The sequence below is a fragment of the Esox lucius genome, chromosome 12, assembly GCF_011004845.1.
Source record: "Esox lucius isolate fEsoLuc1 chromosome 12, fEsoLuc1.pri, whole genome shotgun sequence".
NCBI classification, from domain to species: Eukaryota; Metazoa; Chordata; class Actinopteri; order Esociformes; family Esocidae; genus Esox; species Esox lucius.
The window spans coordinates 15,475,261-15,487,704 of NC_047580.1; the positions used below are offsets into that span (position 1 = coordinate 15,475,261).

General features: G+C 37.9%; 1 protein-coding gene across 4 annotated transcripts in view; it reads right to left on the reverse strand.

Moving 5' to 3' along the window:
- Nucleotides 1–2,998, reverse strand: part of LOC105013835 (semaphorin-3F) — a 50,071-nt gene extending 47,073 nt beyond the window's left edge. For 2 of the 4 annotated variants that reach the window (XM_010875642.4, XM_020051366.2), the window contains exon 1: nt 2,421–2,998. The gene's annotated coding sequence lies outside the window, so the exon portion shown is untranslated. Of the gene's footprint in view, nt 1–2,396 lie in introns of all 4 variants that reach the window. The other 2 variants (XM_010875643.4, XM_020051367.2) reach the window with 1 other exon arrangement.
- Nucleotides 2,999–12,444: the final 9,446 nt, after the last annotated feature.

A 12,444-nucleotide genomic window follows, 5' to 3' on the forward strand; every position in this document is an offset into this window, starting at 1 on the left:
GTCATGACAACTGTCTGAAGAGGCTAGTTGTATTTCTAGTTACAGCATATGTGGTGGGAACCAGGCAACTGGTTAAATGCATAAAATCCTTGATGATAAATTAGGCAGATTTCTACATTAGCCTGATTTCTACTTAAACATACAATGGCTCTCAAAAGTATTAACCCTCCTTTTACACATTTTATTGTATTACAACATGACATCAAAGTGGAATTAGCAATCAGTTTTTGCCACTGATCAACACAAAATGTATGTATGTCAAAAGACATGTATTAATTAATAGCATAGGTATTCACATCTTTTAGCCAGGTAGAGGCACCTTTGGGAACGATTCTAGCCACGAGTATGTTTGTATAAGTCTCGACCAGTTTTGAACATGTAAACACAGCCATTTTGGCCATTTTCTTCTTTGCAAAATTGCTGAAACAACTTCAAGTTGGATGAAGAACTTGAGTGAAGAGCAATTTAAAAATCTTTCCACATATTCTCAATAGGATTGAGATCAGTGCTTTGACCTTTTTTTTATACAACAGTGTGACTTTGGCTGTATGTTTGGTGTGGTTGTCCTTTCCATTCCTTTATAACAGACTTCTCTGTGCTCCCGGGGATATTCACTTTAAAATGTTCTCGTACTCTACCTCTGATTGGTGCTTATTCCGGTTTTGCATTGAATGTTCCTTTGTCTTCATTATGTCCTTTCTATAAGGAATTGTACTAACCAACTGTGGGACCTCCCAGACACAAGTGTATTTAACCTGAAATTATGTGAAACATTTTGGGGGAAAGGATTGTAGAAATGCATGTTGGACAATATAATCCAAAAGCTAAATTAAGCAATAATTAAATCAAGTTTTGTCCTTGTATAATTTGTCCTTATCCACACCTTTAAGACTACATAATGTTTCATATGTGCCAGAAAGCAGAGCAATCTGTTGAAACAAAACACAAAAAAATAATTCACAACATGCAGTGTTATAAACATTCAGAATACTGTAAGAAATGTCCCTACAGTATTCACATTTCCAGCTAATATCTGACTTACTCAACTGAGACATTAAGATTCAGAAATGTGTAACCATAACCAGTTTTGCAGTCAGATGTCCAATAAGAGAGGAAAACAAATATTTTGGAAAATAACCAAGTTAATGGAAATTTATATTTCTTTCCCTATGTGCCATTTTACTGCTTATATACTCAATTCAATGGGTTAATTTGGTAATTGTGTGGTCAATGGTATATTTGTAATAGTGACATCCATATAAGGACTATAATCTGCATTTCTACCACTCAGATAGACTTTTTCCATTCATGGCAAGTTAGCAACCCTACCATTACTTTATTTTCCCCGTTTTTAGCAATACATATAAAATGCAAAACCATGACATCCACTAAACGGATCTCCTTTAATATTTCAACTATATTTCAACCACTGAGAGCTTTTTCCTGTTTTTGCTTCATGTATTTGTCCAGGCCCTCAACCCTAGCATAACGCTACACCTTTGTTTGACACTAAAATAGGAGGAGCAGTCCAGTAAATGTAGGATTTGTGCGTGGGTTTTGGGTGGCTATAGGTAGTTACACAAAATTCTAATAACAGCCTTGCTAAGAAGATAATAATAAGTTCTGACATTATTCACACATGGGCAGATGGTTTAGGCCACAAAAGTTTAGTGCTTTTAACTTAAAATATATTATGCAAAAGCCCTTCAGCCGTAGGTGGAGTATGAATTATACATATAGCCCACTGAGACGATAATGTGCATTTTAAAACCTCATCTCTGGTCGTTGAAAAAGTTTGCTTTTGGTTTTTTTAACCTTTTAGACACTAAGCAGTCAAGAAGCAGTCATGCATGGACTGATTTCGTAATCTAGTTTACTATAACCATTATCAATCCCATCAGCAAACCTCAGATACGATGACAGAAACCCTAATGGGCCATCAAGAAAGTTTCGTGATTCAGGAAAAAATCTGAGGTATCATTTACCATCATTTGCACTTTTTGAGGTAGGAAAATCGGGGAAAACCCTATATTTGAAAATCATCTTTAAATGCTTAATATATCCTTCATAATTTCATGTTTTTATTGATGTTCCTTAAATCCTTCATAAGAAAAATTAATGGTAGCATGGTACGGCATTTTGCCAAATCTGAAAAGTAAGCGGTACATAACTTTTACGCAACACAGTTTCTACAGAACGACAAAACAGGCATGAATCATGAGGATGTTATTATAGGCTATGTTTCAAATTGTAGCCGATGGCGTATGCATACTTTGTCCGTCTTTTCCAAATAGCGCACTAACTTTGACTGAAGGTATATAACATAATATATGATTGGGTTGAAAGAGAAGTTGTCTATTTAAAGCCAAGAATAGACAGAAACGTACTGTACTCACAAAAATAATAACACTTGAACTCACTTCAAATGCAGGTTGGCTCGGTTGGCGTCGTCAGAGACAAAACAGATGACACATTCCGTGTGAGCCTTCCAAAAATGATCCCGTTTGAAATATGCCTCCAAAGTAGGAAATGTATTTGCTCCACTTATCTGTAGACAAATGCTGGTTCATGTGCTTGAATACGGTTTCGCAAGTTGTTAAAAAGTTAACTTCTTGCAAGAAGACCAATTTTCCTTACATTATTGGCAATGGGAATTAGCCTTCGGATAAATACATATATCACGTTTTCCATTTACTCCTAAATCGTCGTCCTCTGAATACACCGGAATGACAAATCGAGTCAATAATGGCAGGTGTTACGGACTAGTTCTTTTTCCACTGGTCTCTGACTCTGAAGCCGCCAGTCCCATTCTCTCTCCGTTTAACCAGTCAAGCGTGTCACAGTTAACTACCTCAATGCCAGGCAGAGTGAACTGTCACATTTCGTCCTTCAATAGCTAGATGCTTTGTTCTGTATTATTTTTTATAGTTTTATTGTTGTATTTCAATGTTTGTAAGCAAAGCACATGCAAACCAAAAAGCAATAACCTCCAAACATTGTTATAAATATAATGTTTACATCATGGTTGGTCTGCTCTGACTATGACTGTTTCTGAGTGGCTACTTTCCTCCAGCCCTATGTCATAGCTTTTTTACCGAAACAGGGGCGTGGTTTTCTTTGTTACAGTTTGAACTGCTGATTGACACTTTAAGTTAGACATTGCTCTGTTGTCCCTGCTTACGGATTTTAGATTAAGTTGACAATGAAAGAGAAAAGGAGGGAGAGAGGCTGGCATGTCCACTGAGTTCATGCTGTGAAATTTAAGAATGATGTTGCTGCTTTCATTGTTCATGTGGCAGTGTAGAGCACTGGGAAAAGGCAGTGTCTGGGAATTCCAAAGATTCTTACAAAGCTGTCCAGCTTCTCGGCAAACAACAAGAGAGAGAGACAAGGCAACCAATTAATACAGTATTCAAATAAGGCCCAAGACATTCCTTTCCTGCCTGTATACTGTGAAAACAATTAGCAAATTTTATTGGCAGTTGTTTTATGGTAGATTAGGATTACGACTTTAGTCAGAATTCTTCCTTTATGATTAACTGAAAGGCAATGACAAAACAAGAAGGGGTAGCTGCAGCCCAAAACATGGCAACCAGAGTATGGGAAGTGGCTGTATTAAAAGACGTGGGAAAAAGAAAGTGTTCTCCTATATGCAGTAAGGAGGTCAAAGGAATGCATTGTGTGGGATAAGGGATAGGTGTCTACTTATTCTCCTGTCTCTAAGGTGGTTAAAATATCTATAAAAAAAAATATGCAATGGTTTTGTACACAGACCCCATTGGGGATGGGGCTTTTCAGAATATCTGTTGATTTGCTTTTAAACCAAATCTAAAGGACAGCCTGGTAAAATGGGATTCATATGTACCCCCTCAGCCATTACTATCTACCCTTCCAGGAGGAAATGTTCCTGTGTTAGCTGTAATGCTCTCAAATGTAACTTATTTAAGTATAACAACTTCTTCACCCTCATACAGGAAAATAATTAATGTCATGGTTGCAATGTTTGGCTCATTACCTGAAGTGCCAGTGTGGCTATTATTTTGGAAAGTCTTGGAGATAATTTAAAATGAGTATTATAGCGAGCACAAACAACACAAGTCAAACAAGGTATTGTGGTCAAACGTGATGTGTGCCAACTGAGGATCCATTGCTTAAAAGTTATACTGCCACTGCCAAATGAGGTTATAGAGAAAAACTGCTGTTAATTTATTGAGACGTTTGCAGGAAACTGTTCAAAATGTAGGTAAACAATGTACAATGTCTTTGGAAATTATTCAAACCCCCTAATATTCTCCACCTTGTGAAGTGTTATAGACCAATGCAAAATCACATTTTTGACATGAAAACAGGAATATCTCATGTACATAAGTATCCAGACTCTTTTCTATAACACTTCAATGTTTAGAAAGGCACAGACCTGTCTTTCTGCATACACCTCTGAGATATAATTGTGTTGACCATCACCAGGCAAATACCATCCCTACTGAATGATGAAGCATGGTGGTGGGAACATCATGCTATGGGGATGGTTTTCAGCAACAGGGATTGGGAGACGTGTCAGGATTGAAGGATGAATGGAGCAAAATAAAGAGAGGTCCTTAAAGAAAACCTGATTCAGAATGTATAGACCTCAGACTTGAGGGAAGATTTGTCTTTCCTCAGAACAAAAAAAGAGCTGTAATCACTGCCAAAGACTCTTCTATAAAGTACTGGAGAAAGGTTCTGAGTACCTATGTGCGTACGTGAGATATTTCAATTTTTTATTTTAATAAATTGTCACGCATTTTGATGATTTCTTAAGTCAAATTTAAGTGGCCTGGATACTTTCTGAAGGCATTGTATATAGATTAGCGGTCAAAACAAATATGCATGTATTTTTCCTCACTACTAGTGCATTACACTGTTTGGATATTAACTGAGTGCAGGTTTTTCCTTTCTCCTATGGATTCTCAGAGGTGACATGAAAAAAAAGTTTGATAAAACTGCTTCAACTCATGGAACGTTTTGAAGAGTGCCCTTAAGTTTCTGATGCCCATACCAAGATAATACATCCATCTGTCACAGTGCATGAAACAGTGAGCCAAGAGCGGTTCCCTCCAAGTAGTTCCCCCATGGTCCAGCCCTGCTTGGTCCTGGGTGGGTTGGTCATTCTGTCACAGTGCAGGTGAGGCAGGAGACGTGGAGCAGAACGAGAGGGTATCATCCTTTTATTATTTCTCTCCAACAAAAATGTATCAAAAGAAGAGGCATCCCGCAAACTGAAGGCTAAAACACAAAGCTAAAGCCAAACAATGACTAACAAATGAGAGCAGAACTAAAGCAACTTAAATACAATTCCCAATCAGAGGCAATTGGGAGCAGCTGCCTCTGATTGGGGATAATGAAACATAAGCGCAGAGATGCCAAGAGGCACCTCTGCAGTCAGGCCCTGACTTTTTGCCATATTGTGAAACTGATTAAACTGTATGATCATTATCCAGGTGTACATTATGCTAGGGACGATAAAAAGCCCTTCTAAAATGTGCAGTTTTGTCATGAAATGCCACAGTTCAAGTTTTGAAGTTTCAAATTTCCACCAGAGCTGTTGCCAGAAAAAGTTATGAATTTTTTGTATTCACAATTCTTTAAAATCTATATTAGGGCCTATTAAACTTATTTTAATTAACTGATTGTCTTAGATTAACTGTAATTCAGTTAAATCTTTAGAATTATTGCAATCCTCTTTTCTTTCATAAACAGTGGGGAGAACAAGTATTTGATACACTGCCGATTTTGCAGGTTTTCCTACTTACAAAGCATGCAGAGGTCTATAATTTTTTTATCATAGGTACATTTCAACTGTATAATTTTTAAATAATTAATTTGCATTTTATTGCATGGCATAAATGTTTGATCACCTACCAACCAATAAGAATTCGGGCTCTTACAGACCTGTTAGTTTTTCTTTAAGAAGCACTCCTGTTCTCCACTCATTACCTGTATTAACTGCACCTGTTTGAACTCGTTACCTGTATAAAAGACACCTGTCCGCACACTCAATCAAACAGACACCAACGTCTCCACAATGGCCCAGACAAGAGAGCTGTGTAGGAGAGATCTTGGCCAACAACCTCCTTCCCTCAGTAAGAGCATTGAAGATGGGTCGTGGCTGGGTCTTCCAGCAGGACAAATACCCGAAACACACAGCCAGGGCAACTAAGGAGTGGCTCCGTAAGAAGCATCTCAAGGTCCTGGAGTGGCCTAGCCAGTCTCCAGACCTGAACCCAATAGAAAATCTTTGGAGCTAGCTGAAAGTCCATATTGCCCAGCGACAGCCCCGAAACCTGATGGATCTGGAGAAGGTCTGTATGGAGGAGTGGGCCAAAATCCCTGCTGCAGTGTGTGCAAACCTGGTCAAGAACTACAGGAAACTTATGATCTCTGTAATTGCAAACAAAGGTTTCTGTACCAAATATTAAGTTCTGCTTTTCTGTTGTATCAAATACTTATGTCATGCAATAAAATGCTAATTAATGACTTAAAAATTATACAATGAGATTTTCTGGATTTTTGTTTTAGATTCTGTCACTCACAGTTGAAGAGTACCTATGATATAAATTACAGACTTCTACATGCTTTGTAAGTGGCAAAACCTGCAAAATCGGCATTGTTTCAAATACTTGTTCTCCCCACTGTATACAGTATTTATGATCTTCCTTTGCTCATTCTAATTGAGTGGCTCCGCACGTGGCTACTCGAAGGCCTTGATTGGGTCTTGGATTGGAAGGAGTAAAACTTGCCAAAACATTTTCTTCATATACTCTGTACAATTTCACTTCCTGAACCACAGAGCATGTGAGTTTTACAGGTTTTACTTTACAGTCTCTTCCACCCAAACCAAATATCCTAATCTGCTTGCATGCACTTTATCTAAGATGAACTTCACACAAGTTGTTTTAGAACTACCCTTATGGCTAACATTTTCAGAGTACTTTCTATGAGCCTTTTCCTCTCCTCAGACATTGCTGATGCTTGACAGATTTTAAAATGCCTGGATAGGTATTTTAAGTTTCATCTAACCACATGTTACAGCAATCTGTCAGTTGATGACAGAGGAGAATGACTGCCCCCTCTCATTAAAGCCAGAAATGTTAATGGCTGACGGTGGTATTGCTGACATTGTCGGCAGAAAATAGGATCCCTCATTAGGGAAAAGGGAAGGGGATATTTGTTAGTTTACATACAAGGTCCAACCGAGATTTGGCATCTGCATTTAATCCAACCTCTCCAAGTTGGAAAAGTGCAATGAGCTGCCACAACAAGCACTCTGAGAGCAATTAAGGTTAACTGCCATGCTCAGGGACATAACTACATCTTAACCCCACTACTGTGGCAAATGTGCTATTGAGTCATCACATAGCAATGAATGGTGTCACGTGATCAATAGCTTTGTCCATGTTTTGCAGTCATTGGTGAAAGAGACAATAAATGACGTGTCACTTAACCAGTGTTTGATGCAGGCAACAACATGCATTCAACCCCTTCCCTCTGCCCTCTGTTTCCGCATTCAGATGAACCTCTGTCAAGTCTCCCAAAGCCGAGGGAGTTAACATATTTTGGGTCTATGAGCTTATTAGATCCCCCAGGGACCCCTTCCAGCGAGTGTCCAACTATGCATTCACCTCATAATGTTGAAGTTGCACAATTTCACACGAAAGAGTAGATAGGCTTAGTTGTGACACAAGCATTTGTGCTAATGTTGGATTTCAAGACTTGACATGAAAAAGAAGAAATACTGTACATCCTAAATTAAATATCTCTTACTGATGTTATGTAAAGTAAATAACTTGTCACACTGTGCAAGTTACCGAAAGGGGTTTCATCAGCAACTCTTGGAAGACCAAGGAAGATCCCCTGAAGAAGTTGGTAGTGGCAAGGGGCTGAGTAGTTTACTAACCAACATTTCTTATCCTCATGCCACATACAACTGTGGTAGGTGGGATGTTTCCACATCTGAAATTGAACCACACACAAAATCATTCAAATTGGACAAATGTTCCATTTAATTACACATGAACATAGAAGAATAACTGATAGGCCGTGGAAAGGCCATGACATGATCATGCACAAATAGTGAAGACATGATACTAATTATAATACTAATACTAGCCTCCAATACCCTAATGCAATTAATAATTGATTTATTATTTTAAAGTGAGTATAATTCTACTCTAGGCTGTAAGCATTACATGCACTCTGATTTTATAGGGATGTTCATGTTAGACGAAGACCACATGAAAATTAATTGGTCAGTAATGGCCAGCATTTTTTATATTGTGGTCTAGAGAATATAGTTATATAGTCTGTTAGAACGTTCTCTGTGAATGCCAAACATCAAGTTACGTGAAGATTAGTCATTCTGTCCCAAAGGAGTATGGATTTAGGTGTTTTTAAGCTAGAGGCAAATGTCTTACTTGTGTGGAGGCGGACCTATCTACCACATATTACAACTATATGTCACACAAGGTGAGGGGCTTGAGCTGATGAACGTGTCCCAGCATATTGCTTGTTATTGCACCACCATGTATCCAATTGGCATGGCATTGCATGGCACGGTGTAGACCAGTGCCATTTCCAATTCTGCCAATTCTGCACCATCTCACTGGCATTTTATCCTTTAATTTTCCACTGTTGGGAATGAGGAATTATATCTAACATTAACAAACACATAGAGTTCCAACAATAATGTTGTTCATTGATAAAATTAAACAAGTCTTTGCATAAGTAATCAATAGGCTCTCTGGCGTTCATTCAGGGTGTGTGACAGAGTTTCCTGAGCTTGAAACTAACAATATCCCTTACAAAAGGCACAACAGGAAACACAGATTTGACCTTCCAACTCTGTGTGAATGTTCTCTCACAAACTCCTACACACCACCTAGTGTTGAATCAAATGTCAATGTGCTTTAGCCAAAAGCAGACAAATAAGTAAATTTTTTTGACTATGACATACCCTGCTTTTGTGGTCCTCCAGGATCATATGTTCTCTGATAGCCATTACAAAAGTCAATCAAGGCTTGATTTTTTTATAAAGATCTCCAAACTGTATTTTGTTTGATTTTATGATAAACTCTCCCATTCCCTGCATATCTAACATGGGATTAAATTAGCTGAAGTGTGTAATATCTGTTTAAAGAAAACTGAATCATGGATTACAGTTTCTACTGGACAATGGATGGTAAACCATCTATCACCAAGTAAAAAAAATTCACATTTATTTTAGTATGTCAACTTCCTTCAAGTCCTTCAATGTCAGTATGCATTCCAAAGTCAGTAGGTTACTTTCTATCTATATGCATAGGCGTTTGCTAACACTTTCACAAGATAAATAGTACTTATTCAGAAATAAATGTACTGTCTGAATGCTACCTAACCCTTGAGCTGCTTCAACAAGCACACATGTGAAATCTTATCTCAAACACCATTAAGAAAGCAAAATGTTTTTGCATGACACAAATGCTAATGGATGTTACTATAATGTTCTGCATAAATTAGCAATGCCCCCACTAGGCAAAGATGCCATGCTGATTTGATAAATCTGCTCCCTACAGGATCCCTCCAACTGTCACAAACAAAGCACTACAACATTTTTGCAGTTGAATAACTATAACAAAGCCTTGGCAATTGGAAACATTTCCTCCAAAACATACTAATGATAGTGCCTGGCTTGCAGAGATGGAATGGGGAGTCAGGAACATCTGTCCAATGCAACGATAAATCTACAGTATGACAACTTACTGTGTTGTAAGTGTAGAAAATTGTAGTTTATAACTCATCAACGAAATAAGCGCTTTAAATTTGGTACAGTCCGTTCTCCAAGATAACACTTGAAAAGACAGAAAAGCAGAAATGTACAATGCACATATATTAGTTATTTCATACATTTAAGTGCCTATAGTACAATGTATGCTACCTACTGATGCTTCAAAAGTACTTCCAGTAGCATATCTCATCCAGGGACTGGTCAACATCCACCAAGCTTAACAGTAGTTTATATTATGTTTATATTATGTTTACTGAGACCTTGTTCCCCGAGACTTCATCATAGCTGTGGGAAGTAGGTATGGTAGGGCCCCCAACCTGATGGTGTGGCAGGGCCCCTGGTGAGATGGTTAAATGACTTCCCCGTCTATCTCCCTGTAGTCAAAGTCTTCTCCCATTTGGGAACTATATGTACACACATCGCAAGCCTACATCAACCCAAGATACCTACAACAGCATTTTAGAAAGTATAAAAATTCTGCTGGGGTCATCTGGTTTATATATATACAAAATGTTTTGGTTATGTGTCTTTGCCACTGTTTTCACATGTTAATGATTTATCATTTGTGCCTAAAATGCTGTTGTATGTATCTTGGGTTGATGTAAGCTTGAGACTAGATTTATCATATATATGCACAAAGTTTTGCTTAAAAATATGTGAACCCCTTGTGCAATTGTAGATTTCTCTTAGTGTTCACCATGAAATGTTTATTTAATCATTTTTATCTGCTGGTTTAGAGGAAAACATGGGTGTAGTTGAAAAACATGATTAAAAAGGAATTAGTGCTGGTACAAAAGTAAGCTTCAGATTGCATTGATTAATATATCAAGTAGGTAAGTAGAATCAGGTGGGTAAATAATTTGTTATCAAATGAACCAATGAAGGTGGGATCTTTAAGAAACATTTTGGGATGGGAGTCATAGAAGTGGAAGCAAAACACACCAAACCGAGGGAAAGGAGATCTCAAAGGATATCAGGAAGAACCTAGTAAGAGCACATCAGTCTGGGGAAGGATATACAACCATGTAAAAAGATTTAAGCTCCATCAGTCCACTGTGAGGCAAACCATTTTCAAATGGAGAGCATTTAACATGAATGCAACTCAGCCTAAAAGTGGTTGCCCTTCCAAAATGTCCCCAAGTGCCACACCCAAAAAACTGAGTAAATGCCAACCCAAACATAACATCTGGAGATTTGCAGACCTCCCTTGCTGCAAGTTACTGTGCAATGTTACTGTGCATGCTTCAACAATGAGAAAAACAATGAATCAAAATCACATTTATGGGAGAGTTGCTTAGAAGAAGCCTCTGCAGTCAAAAAGGAACGTATACTGTCTTAACTTTGCCAGAGACCGCCTGGACAAACCTAAATGTTTCTGTAAGTCCATTCTCTGGACAGATGGGTCCAACATTGACCTTTTTTGTCTCAACCAAAACCACCATGTTTGGCAATAACCCACAATGCCTATTACCAAAATAAATGATAATAAATGCCACTTCATTTTTGCATCGCTTAAGGGGTTGCAGTGGGAAAATGCAGTGGAATTGGCTTCAAGGGCCAGATTTGAATACCACTGTCCTACAGAATATGTAAAGTACATATGAGGGTCCAGTATACTGAAACTAGCCATTTTACAAAAGCAAGTTTAGTAGATTTCTTCTTAGGCTTTGAGCTATGTTTCAAATGTCTTACACCTTGTTGAGGGCCTTTAATCACCCTCTGAGCAATTATAAACAGCCCACCAACAAGAGAAATAGAGAAATTGGAGAACTCAAGTTATCATCTGTCTCCCCCAGGCTGCTCCATACAAATGGCATGACATCAAAGTGGTGGAAAGTCCTTGGCTGTTAGACGGGATGAAGAGCTGTTCATTTCCTCTGGTGGGATACTCCCATCCAGTACATAGGAAACCAGTTAATGTATTGGGTTCAGATATAGCGTCTTCTCTATCAAAGAAAGAGTGTCACCGTCATAGAGGATTCACTCATGCAATTCCTGTGAACTAAATCCTTTGAAATTTGTATAATCATTATAAGCATTTACACTGTACCAGACATGAATCCCTTAACTGTGTTCTTAGCAAAGTCAAGGAAAAAAATACAATTTAGAAGCCTTTAGATTGAAGATTGGGTTTCAAAAGGCAGGTCTTGGCTTGGAAGACTATGACATTAAGCATGTCCTTTGAACCCACAGTCTGTAACAGCAAATCGCTGTTGTAAAATGACAAAATAAAAATACAATTTGCTGTCACCAGGTCAGGCAATATCTATTTATGAAAATGGATAACAGAACCACATGATTTATTCAAAGGTTACTCCTAATTTATACACAAAGTATTTCAACTTTTGACAGTACAAATGTGAATCATAGCATCAAATCAGTTTGTCATTGATTTGGGCTAACACATTATTTAGTAGCTGCCTTGAACAAACACTAGGTAGTTTTAAGTTTTTGCTTTTGTTATTTAATTGTTATTAATTTATAACACATTCTTTATTTTTCAAACACATTTTTCTGTGAGAACCTTGAACAGACAAGTTCTGGTAAGGATTTATGACTCAAGGTCTGGAAAGTTGAAAATTGTCACCTCCAGAGTCAGTCCTCTCTGGTCCTGTCAAAAAATATCTTGCCTAAGGCCCTTC